At 44.3% G+C, this 11,758-nt stretch overlaps 2 pseudogenes; both read right to left on the reverse strand.

Annotated features, from left to right (window-relative positions):
• Nucleotides 1-1,033: 1,033 nt before the first annotated feature.
• Nucleotides 1,034-1,729, reverse strand: LOC123157438 (uncharacterized; annotated as a pseudogene).
• Nucleotides 1,730-6,160: 4,431 nt separating this feature from the next.
• On the reverse strand, nucleotides 6,161-10,027 carry LOC123155926 (heterogeneous nuclear ribonucleoprotein Q-like; annotated as a pseudogene).
• Nucleotides 10,028-11,758: the final 1,731 nt, after the last annotated feature.

The raw sequence follows: 11,758 nt of genomic DNA on the forward strand, positions 1-11,758 counted from the left end.
GCGTTTCTTTCCTACATGGCAACGCCATTGGCTTTGGCGTTTCATATGTGGTATAAAGAAATACCTGCAAGAATTGATGAATGCATGCATGCATGGTTCCTGTAGCTAGCTAGTGGTAGTGGGCTTGCATGCACGAGTAAATAGGTAGATACTACTGGATGCCGACGAGCTGCACATACAGATAAACTAGCTGATACTACTAGTTTACTGCCAACACTAGCTAGCTAGGTTTTCTAACCCAGAAGAAAAACAGTGCACTGACGCGCGCACAGTTTGCCTCCATGCTGACGAGACAGGCTGCGCTGCTGTCCGCGCACGCACCGGGCGCGCGACCGTGCATGCATGCATGAATCAATGCGTGCTTGGTCACTGACTCACTGGGTGTGCCGTACGTACGTGGCGGCATGGCAAATTAAAGTAGATGAATGAGGAGCTGTGCTCGATGATGACCATGCAGCTAGAGCGGCGCATGCGTGCATGCACGCGTGTGATGCTTTGCTTTGCTTTGCAGCGCCAGCGGTTCATGGTCAATCAGTCAGATCAGCGCACTGTTTTGTTCTGAATTAGCAACGCCATGGGCGTTGGCGTTTGGCCTGGGCAGCAACGCCAGCCGTCTTGGCGTTTCTATGTGGAAAAAAACGCAAGCTATTTTGGCGTTTGAAGGTGGAGCTGAAACGCGAGCTATTTTGGCGTTTTTATATGGAGAAGAAACGCCATGAACTGTGGCGTTGCTAAAAGGTCAGATCGTGAAATACTTTCATGTCAAGTTCATTTTGTGACAAAGATTGCTAAAAAGGTCAGAACAGTGATTTCGGCCGACAATGCCCGCCTTGCTCTGCACGTCAAGTTCCTTTTATCTTCATCATATTCAAAGATAGCATATATATATTGTGTAGACGTGCCAGAGGTATATATTCTTTATCCAAATAGTACTAACATTCTGGCTTACTCATTTCTGTCCGTGATTAATATTGTGTGGATAATCATAACCATCCATGGGTATATACCATAAGACAAAAATGAGTAAAATTTATGCCACAGCAAATTTTATGATTATTATTTCAAATTTATTATCCTTTCTCGCAGATAAAAAACAATCATTATACTAATCTAATCACGGACATCATATGGTACAACCAAGGCGGTGTTGAGGTTGAACAGAATGCGCAGCCTCTCGTTATCAGTTTGCAGCGCCTCCGTCCCTGGCACATCTTCAAGATCAGTTTGGCACTCGTCGGAAGTGTCGCCGGCGATATCCACACAGTGGGGCAGACGCAAGGAGTGCAGGATGCCCTTGTCACCTTGGTGATCCTTAATCATGGCTTGGCAGATGTTGAGCGTGCTCACCACGTTCTCATATTGCAGCTCACAAATACTGAGAGCGTACATCACCAGTGTGCCTTTTTTTTGCGTTTTGTAGCATTTTCTTGACCTTGACACTAGCATCAGTGACACGGCCCTTAAGGATGTCGATGGAGACGAGCACCAAGCCAGGGAGGTCTTTAGCCTCGGCACTCCGCTTGTCCGATTGGAGGGTCGACAAACAGAATTCCTTTGTGACATCGGGGTCTTGGGTCTCACCCGAAGCGTTCTTGCACGCTTCCACTATGAGGCTTGTTGCCTTAGGTTTTCCACTGCCAGAGCCACCGGCTTGAGTAGTAATGGCATTGGAAAGGAGCATGAAGACGATCACAGAGAAGAAGATGGAGGTCGGCGACATTATTGCCATTGTTAGAAGGCTAGATACCCTTGAACTGTCCTTAAGCAGAGGGAGATAGAGTGAAATGGATAGAGAAGGGTGTGTATTGTAGAGATGGATGGATGGATGGAGGTGTTCGTGAGGTTGAGTTTTATTTATAGTGCGTGCAGTGAGAATTCATAAATGAAGTATGCCGCTTGATCATGGATACGCATATTAATTAGTGTCCAGTCTGTGCACATTTTGCACCTCCGGCTAATAATGCCCTTTATATTCATAAATACAATTGATGCACATTTCAGATTTTACTTTTATTAATACACATGTTGCTTCCATAGATTCTTTAATGTAACATAGCTTGATCATGGATATCCAAATGATGAGTGTCCGTAGAATGCACAAGGATATACTGGTGCTCATTTTGTATCTCATCAGGTTAATGCTCTCTATGTTCCACAAATACACAAATGCTCATTTTAGATCTTCTCATAGTAACACATCTAACATCTATAGACTCATTAATGCAACATAACTTGAAGATGGATATCTAATATGGATCTCATCCATAGATTCATTAGTGAAACGGAACCACTTTGCAGATGACAAATATGTGCACGACCACTGCACGATAAGCATCTAGCGGCCTGCTGCCTACTGTTGCCATGCAATGGACGGAGCTGATTGCATTGTCGTGCACACATCGTCTGCACACTATCGTGTGTATAGCACTGCTCTTAATGAAATATAGCTTGATAATGGATATCCAGATGATGAGTGTCCGTAGAATGCACAAGGATATATCAATGCTCATTTTGGATCTCATCGTATTAATGCTCACTGTGTTCCACAAATACACATATACTTATTTTAGATCTTCACATAGTAACACATATAACATCTATAGACTCATTGATGCAACACAACTTGATCATGGATATCCAAGATGGATATCATCCATAGATTCATTAATGCAACACAACATCTAACATCTAACATGGATCTCATCCATAGATTCATTAATGTGACATAGCTTGATCATTGATATCCAAATGATGATTGTCCGTAGAATACACAAGGGTATATTGGTGCTCATTTTGGATGTCATTGTATCAATCTATGTTCCATAAATACACATATGCTCATTTTAGATCTTCTTGTAGTAATACACATCTAACTTCCAGATACTAAGCTCCCAAGATTTGGAGTGTATTGATGCGTCGGTGACTAGCTATAGGGTCACTATGGACCCCTCCTGTAAGGGTGTGTGTCGCTGGTTGAGAGTAACACAAACCTAACCGTAATGGGCTGCTGTTTTCCCGGTTTTGAGAAGGTATAGTTTGGCTTATGTTTTTCTTTATTTCTATTATGTTATGCTTTTAATATATATATATATATAGTTTTTTCTTTGCTTGTTTGATTATTGTTATTATTATTATTATTATTATTATCAATTGCATTTTTCACATTTTTAATAATGAATGAGCTTTCTATATTTAGAGCCGTCTGGTGCATCGATGGCTATGAGTGTGGCTATCGGCCCCGCTTGTATGAGTGTGTGTTGCTGGTTGAAAGAAACGCACACTTGGCCAAAATGGACCAACCGGTTTTTCCGGTTTTGGGAAGGCATTGCTTGTTGTTTAGTTTTTGTTTATTTTTTGTGCTATACTACTGTTTTTAATATTTTCTTTTTCTATTTTTTGTTTCATTTTTATTTCTTCTCTTTTAGTTTTTCGCCACATTTTAATTCATGAATGTTTATTAAAATTCCTGAATTATTAAAAATGTTGAACTATTTAAATCCATGAATATTTTTAAAATTAATTAGAACTTTTTAATTCATGAGTATTTCTAAATTTAAAGTTCATGAACATTTTTATAGTATGTGAAATCTTCTAAATATGCGGGGCTTTTTTCAAATTCGTGAACATTGTTTGGAATTCAATAATATTTTTAAAATTCATGAACATTATTTGCTCACCGGCGGCAACGGCTAGATCAGGAGCAACTGTAGAAGGGTCAACCCCAATTGCTGATCAATCAGTTAATCCCGAAGTCTTGTTCCTTTCCTGCAGGTGGTCTATTAATATTAATTTTTGCACTAATTTTGCTGCTATTTCTTTCTTCCGTTTTGATTTGTACGACATAGATCTTATTCGTTTGTGTTCACTTAGATTTTAGAGGAATCCATCAGTTTGCTGTTAATAGGATGGATGGAAGCACTATGAAATCCCTATCACAAAAGAACCTTTTTCAACAAAGGTTACGAGTGTGTTTCAAATCTTCAAGTTGGCCAACACTACGAAATACTTTCCTCAGGTACACTATGTACGTTGCTAGCTAGGGGTGTAAGAACAACCTACAGGTTACCAAATTTTGCTCAACTGCTAAAATTTTATCATCGCAGATCAGAGCAAATACATGTCTGAAAACCAAAAACCACCTAAAGTTACCAAATTTGCGTCAACTACTAAAATGTAACTGACCAACATACATTCAGACAAGTATAACTTTACCAGCTCCAATGATAAACTGCAGCATCATGCACATCTTGTTAGGAATTAATTAGTAGATTAATTAGCACATGCTAATTAATGAATAGTGGGACGCGTGAACGAGGTCATATCTCCCTCGCGTCGCCTCGCCTGAGGCGACCCGGGGGCAAACCCTAATCCCCTCCGCGCCTCCCCCTCCCTCTCCCCTCCCTCCGCCGCCGCCTGAGGTGCTCGCCGGCCCGGCCGCGCGACACCTATGAAGGTGGCGGCGGGGATCTGGTGGCTTCGCCTTCGCGGAGGGCACGGCGTCCGGGGCGGCGGCTCCGATGGGAGATGTCCGGCGTGGCCAGTGCGGCGGGCTGCGCCGGCGGGTGCTGGCGGGCTACCTCCCTGGCCGTGCGGTCGGCGGGGGGGTGGCGGGCGATGGCGAGGCGGCGCCCCCGCGTGGGTCGTCCTGCGCTCCTGGAGAAGCTCCATTCCCGCCCGTGATCTGCTCCGATCTGCGCCCTGCTCCAGCCCCTGGTGGCTTCGGTCGCTGTCTTGGGGGTCTGGACGGACGGATCTGGTGGTTGGGCGTGATTCCGGGGGAAACCCATGGCCGGCGTGGCGGCCTCACCAAAGGCGACGTCTTCGGCGTCGTGGTCCTTCCTGGAGGCTTTGGTGTGGTTCTCCCCTCCCACTTCTCCCTCGAGCACAGGTGAAAACCTGCCCTCCCCTTGCATGGTCGATGGCGGCATCCGGTGCCGTGATCCTTCTTGAAGGCGTCTTCCGGGGATTGCTCATGTGGGGTGGAGATGCTGGTGGCGTGGTGACGGTTGGCCTTCTCCATGGATCTTCGCCTTCGTCCGATGACTTGCGGTTGTGAGCCGTTTCGCTTAGCACTAATGTACTTGCCGTGGTGGAGCGGTACTTCATCTCACTCATTGATGGCGGCGAGGATCGGCGGCATGGCGCTGTGGAGGTTCGCCGTTCGATGCGCGGAGATGGACTCGCGCAGGAGGAGGTTGCTGTCTGGCGTCATGGTGACGCCGATGGCTGAGTGGCCAGACAAGATAGAAACCTCACTATGATCTGAAGATGGACCTGCGGAAGATGGTGGCGACGACACACGAGTGCGTCTGACCGGATTGTGCCCCAGACCCGGTATGTGGCTTGGCTGGGGATTCCGAATATGTTTCGGTTTCCGGCTTTTGATGTTAGGCTTAGGTGAGTGGTTTGGGTAGTGGCCCAGCTAGCACCCCTTCATCATTTTGGGTAGGAGTAGTGGCATGTGTTGCCAAGATGGTGGATTCAGACTTATTGTTGTAATACTTTGTAAGGTCCTCGAGAATAATTAATAATATGGCCGTATGCATCTCCCGGATGCAGAGGCCGGGGGTCATCCCTCTTTTCTAAAAAAATAAAAAAAATAAAAAAAAATTTAATGAATAGTCATTAGCAAAGGGGTGTGTCCAACCCCGAACAGTCATGTCCCTTCTCTCTTTCTATTGCCAATAGGCACCTGTTCTGGAGGGATGCCTCCGAACAGACATCTCTTCTTCCCACCTCTTCCAGATGTATATATACTTGAGAATCAATGGAAACCAGGACTGATTGTCCTTTCGCTTTCAATCTCGTTTTACTCTAACACATCTTACTTGAATTCTAGTTTGCATTCTACATCAGGAACAATAATGTTTAGGTACTGTAAAGAAATATAGTGATTCTTTACAGAGGGAGTAACAATCAACAAAACACATAAATCACCCGAAGTTTACATTAACACCGGCAGTCCATGATACGATCTTCTCAAATACAGTGGTCCATTACATGCTTCTAGTAGATGAGATCATCACGAAATCCACACATCGTTTAATATGGACAATTATTGTTTTGCAAAGGTCTGCAACAACGATAACACTTGCCAAGATAACTGTGGTAGCACCTAGTAGTAATACCCGCCTCCAGAATGCCCGCCTCTGTAGTGTGGTCAGAACGAGCCCCTACCATATTGCTGCATAGAATTGGATTGAAAAATGTAAGCCAGAAAATTACACAAATAGAGGATAACCAAAAGACAAGACAAACACCTACATCTGACCCCGCAAAAAAAAAACACCTACATCTGAGGCAGGACCAGGACCAGGGCCATAGTAATCACGTGAAGAAGCACTCCCCACCCCAAAAGAGTCTGCAAGTGAAAATATACCATGAGAAATTATCTCAAAAATAAGGATTAAAGGGACTCCATCCGACATAGTATTATATATTCAAGAAAGGGAACATGTCTCTGCTGCATCGAGGATTGGATTCAAACCTCTATAGGAGTTCCCTCCAGAAAATGGTGGCTCATCATAGTGATCAAATCGGTTCCCCCGATAAAAGGGAGGCTCGTAATAGTCAAAGCGAGGGCATACACAGCGAGGACCAGGCTCAAAGTACCCAGGATCAGGTTCCTGTCAAACAAAATGTAAGCTCGGTGGAGATGGCTACAGGCAATTACTTAGCACTCAATACAGTAAAACACCAACCATTTGAGAGTGCGGCCTCTTAACACGAGGCCAACCTTCTGTGGAGAAATATAGATTTTCACCAAAGTGTCCACCAAAACTAGGCCTCCCTGATGAAGGTTCCCATCTACCACCTGCTAGTAATAGTCAGTGGCATTAATAAATAGTGTAAAACAAGTTGATACAGTAGACTAATGTACTGAATCACAATAGGCAGTCTATCTCGAAACACAAGAGTACGTCTCACATGCTCTGAAGTCAGAGGGTGGAGCTTCAAAAGCATCATTATTGGATGCAGAATTATATCTTCCACCGCAACTAGGGGCATGATTATTGAAATCCCTACCACCATGGAAACCTGCCCGACAAGGGACTGATTCTCCCCTAATATAACTTCTATCTGCACAATCATACAATTTAACAAAAAAAAATCCACATATATATAACTAACACATGTAGTAGCAAATTTGAGGCAGCACAATTAATTACCAGGTCTGTTAAAACCAGGTCCAGAATGTCCAATCCGAAAGCCGCCACTCATTCCTCCTTTCACAGCTTTACTTTTACGCAATGGATTTGAAAGTCTAACCCGTACCTTTTCCTGAGTTAAGAACACCAAAATCAAGGACATGCGAGAATGTTGTTTGGTACAAGGAGTTATATATACAAACAAACATGGTAATATTCCAAATTAGAAAATACCTTCGGTTTTCCATCGATCATCACCCAATTCGGTGTTGTTGATGGCTTCAATACAAGCAAGAGCTTCCTCATGTGTTGAGAAGTAAAGAAATCCGAAACCATTTCTTTTGACACTTGACATGTCACAAGCAAGCACCACACCTAATAAACCGTAAGCTTTGAATCGGTCCTTAACACGATCTTCATCCCAATATGGTGGGAGTCCATCAATAAAAACTGACTTAGCCTACAACATGAAAAAGTATTTCACGGCATGACAAATTGTAGGCTTGCGTAATGGTTGGATACGAAGAACAAATAATTGGGAACAACCTAAATGTGAAAATAGGATACTGAAGGAGATATTTTTTGGTTCTTTCACGCCACTATAGAAAATGTCTGATCTAAGATTCAAACTCTAAATAGGTGATTGGTGCCAAATTATCCAAATTGTAGTAACAAGCTTCCTAAGTACAGTACCTAAATATGATCAGAATTGCAAACTGTAATTGTTGGATATACTACAAGTAGCTAACCCGTTATTGAAGGTACGGTGAAATCCTTCTACATGTCACCTCTTTCACTAACCTATCAATATAAATTTAAGGCAACTTTGTTATGAAGGAATTCTCTATAAATACAAGAGGCCGGATGGTAAAGGTAGGTTCAAGCACCTTGTACAGAACTTCTGCATCTGTTTCCTTTATCGGCTCTGCAAAAGCAACTTTTGCAGTTCTCTCGGGATGACCAAACACAACATCAGGTTCCTGCAGCCTTTCAAATGCAATCATCGCATCTCCGTGGCAAGAAAACTCAAGAAATGCAAAGCCCCGGTTCTTTCCCTCATTTTGAGTATCAGGAACCAGAGTTAAGCTTTCAACTCCTTGTATCCCATACTCATTCAGCCTTTTCTTAATCTGAAAAACAGAAGGTACATAGTTTATCAAATAAATTACTTGCTGGCTCATGATTCATGATTGCTTATATTAAGAAAAACATACAGCTTCCTCTGTCCATGTATTGCAAATATTTCCCAAGAATAGTGTGTCGTTGTCCTCGCTAGCACCGATACAACATTGCTTGCCATTTATCTGCAGAAAAAGAGAATTTTACATATGTATCACATCCCACAAATAATGATATTCTATTAAATACCCCCTCTGTAAAAAAGTAAGACGTTTTAGATCAGTAAAGGGAGTATGTAATATCAAGGGAGCTGGATCATTACCATAGGATTCTTCACCTCAGCAAGCGCCCGAGCCACCTGCTGTTTGTTTGCAAACCTGACGAACGCAAACCCCTTGTTCTTGTTGGTGGAGAGATCCTTGTGGAGACGGACCTCCACAACATCACCGACCTGTCCGAACACCTTCCTGATATCCTCCTTGACAGCTTCCCTGTCCAGCCCTCTCACAAAGATCTCTAGCTCCTTTTTCAAGTGCCTATTCTTGGCCATTTCTGACATAACCATCTGCTCATCCTTCTCCACCCTAGCATGATCCTCTTCTTCTTCGACCTCAGTTGTATCCTGCCGTTCACCAGCAAGATCCTCAAAAACCACCACTTCGCGATCCTTCTCCTCTTGCTCGGCATCCATTTCTCCTCCGCCAGCTTCATTGTCTTGATTATTTGCTGCATTATCATTTGCATTCTGTGCAGTAACATCACCCTTTACCGCTACATCATCATCATTTACACCTCCATACCCTTTCACCTCTTCTGATTCGTTCTCTACTGTTTGCTCGTTTGCATCGGCCGCTGGCACCTGCTTGTTATGTCCTACTTTTCGATCATATCCCTGAGAAAATAAAACAAAATAAAATATGAGAGGTAATATAATGCAACGCAAGATTTTTCGAATGGAAAATATTCACTAGTGTAAAAAACGCTCTTGTATTATGGGACAGAGGGAGTATATGCTAACTAGTTCTTGTGCACAATAGGGAACCAGTGGGAGCTTATAACAGGGACAAAAGGGTCAAACTTAACTGTCAAAGTATGACAAGTAATAGAGTTGGTATATTAGAAGAGAATTGCAACCTTCTAATGGTATACAACTAAACCAAGATCTTTTAGTGGTATTTTTGACTGCTTTTTACTCGTAGAACATAAAAAATCTTTTGATTTACAAATATAGACTTACTTTATTATTAGAGCTCACTGCATGGTCAGCCTTAAGAGAATCATTTACCTGAAAAAAACAAGGACAGTTTTGGATAATACAAAAATGCCAAGGTATATGAAACATTGTTGGTACATAGAAGCGAGACAAGATCTTTCAATGTATTTTCTACTAAGTAGCGAACCTTTTCATAGTACATAACAAAATCTTCATTATTTGGGAACGGAGGGAGTACAAAGATAGACTTACTTCATTATTAGAGCTCTGGGGTGATGAATTCATATTGTCTACACGGTCAGCCTTAAGAGAATCATTCACCTGAAAATTACACAAGGAAAGTTTTGTATAGGTCACTTGTTCTGCATGCGCCTTAAATATACATAGATTTAGAAAACATTACCTGCAGGCTAGCATACGGCTCTTTCTTCAGCACATTTGCCACACATTCTAGATGTTCATTGGTGATATACTCAATGCGTGGATAACCAGGTGGTGGTGGTTCCAAGTTTGGAATGTGCACAAAGTCCGCATATATAAGCTGCATGCCAAATGAACATCTAGAATGTGAACCCTAAACCCTAAACCCTAAACCCTAAACCCTAAACCCTATATATATATATATATAAGGTACAAACCTAAATCGACAAAACCAAAACTTTTGAAGTGAACTTACATGGAGAAGGTGAAGGCATCCCACAAGTCTTTTTTTCTTGCCATTTTTGTATGCCGTTATGCCAGCAATAAGATAATCAGCAACGAAAGTACACCAGTCCAGATTAATTATATTTTCATAGTCAACGAGATCTTTCAGAAAACTTGTATCAACATATTGACTTGTGGATGGAGCTAGAAACCAACTAAGGAAGGCCACTCATAAAATAGACACAAAATTTCTGCGGACCCATATTCTTATCCATGGTTATTCTGCTCCAAACATCATATTTACTCTTACCAACTAGGGATTTGAACTCTGATTTCCTTGCATAAGCAAGGTCTGCATGGTCAGGATCCGCGGGATGTTGAAGTTTGTGTTAAACTGTATATTGTTAGGATATAGGAGTCTGTTAATATCTGTGTTTATCTCCTGTAACTACCTGTAATCTGTGCCCTAGCGCACCCATATAAATACATCCCAAGGCCACCATGTTGAGTGCGCCGATCCAATCTTCGTTTCCTTTGTTTCACATGGTATCAGGCCTACCCGCTTGATCGCATCATGGGCTCCCCTACAGCTTCCGCTTCCTCTTCCGCCGCCCTAACCACGCTCTCCCTGCCCGCCGCCTTCAATGGGCCGCCGGCCTCCTCCGTTCCTCCTCCCTCCGCTAGCCTTATCACCGCCAAGCTTACCACCTCCAATTTCCTCCTCTGGAAGGCTCAAGTTCTTCCCCCTCTTCGCATAGCTGGCGCCACGGGCTACGTCGATGGCACTCTCCCAGCTCCCCCCAAGCTTCTGGATCCTGATGAAAAAGGGGTGTGCGCCCCCAATCCGGAGTATACCACCTGGTTTCGCCAGGATCAGATCGTCCTCAGCTACCTCCTCGCCTCGATGTCTGATGAGGTATTGCAGCAAGTGCATCAGCTGGAGACCTCTCGTGCCATCTGGTCGCACGTTGAGGAGATGTACACCATCCATTGCTGCGCCAGCATCGTCCAGATCAAGATGGACATGGCGGTCTTCAGGAAAGGAACCCTTTCCATGGCGGACTACTTCGCCAAAATCCGCGCCAACGCCGATCAGCTTGCCGCTGTCGGCCGCCCCATGCGCACTGAGGACATCATCACCGCCGTCATCACCGGCCTCGACAGCGACTACGAGCCTCTCATCACCGCGTACACCACTCGTCCCGAGGGCATGACGCTTGGTGAGTTCTACTCTCACGCGATCTCCTTCGAACGGCGCCGCGAGTACAACGCCGCTCGTCTTCAGCATGGCGGCTCCTCCGTCAACTACGTCGCTCGGGACTCTACCGGCAACACCAACAACTCCAATCGGGGCAAGGGCAACTACCGCGGCAAGGGCCGCGGCAACTCTGGAGATCGCGGCGGCTACAACAACAACCCTCGTGGCGGCGATCGCGGGAACCGTGGTGGTGGCGGCTCGTGCCAACACGGCGACTTTGGCGGCAATCGCGGCGGTGATCGCGGTGACTACGGTGACCGCGGCGATAACCGCGTTCAGTGCCAGCTCTGCCGCGGTCGGGGGCACTACGCCTGGGAGTGTGGTCAGCGGTACAACCATGCGTTCCAGCCGCCACAATCCAAGATGGCCGGCCTT

Source organism: Triticum aestivum, chromosome 7B, assembly GCF_018294505.1.
Source record: "Triticum aestivum cultivar Chinese Spring chromosome 7B, IWGSC CS RefSeq v2.1, whole genome shotgun sequence".
In the NCBI taxonomy this organism is placed as follows: Eukaryota; Viridiplantae; Streptophyta; class Magnoliopsida; order Poales; family Poaceae; genus Triticum; species Triticum aestivum.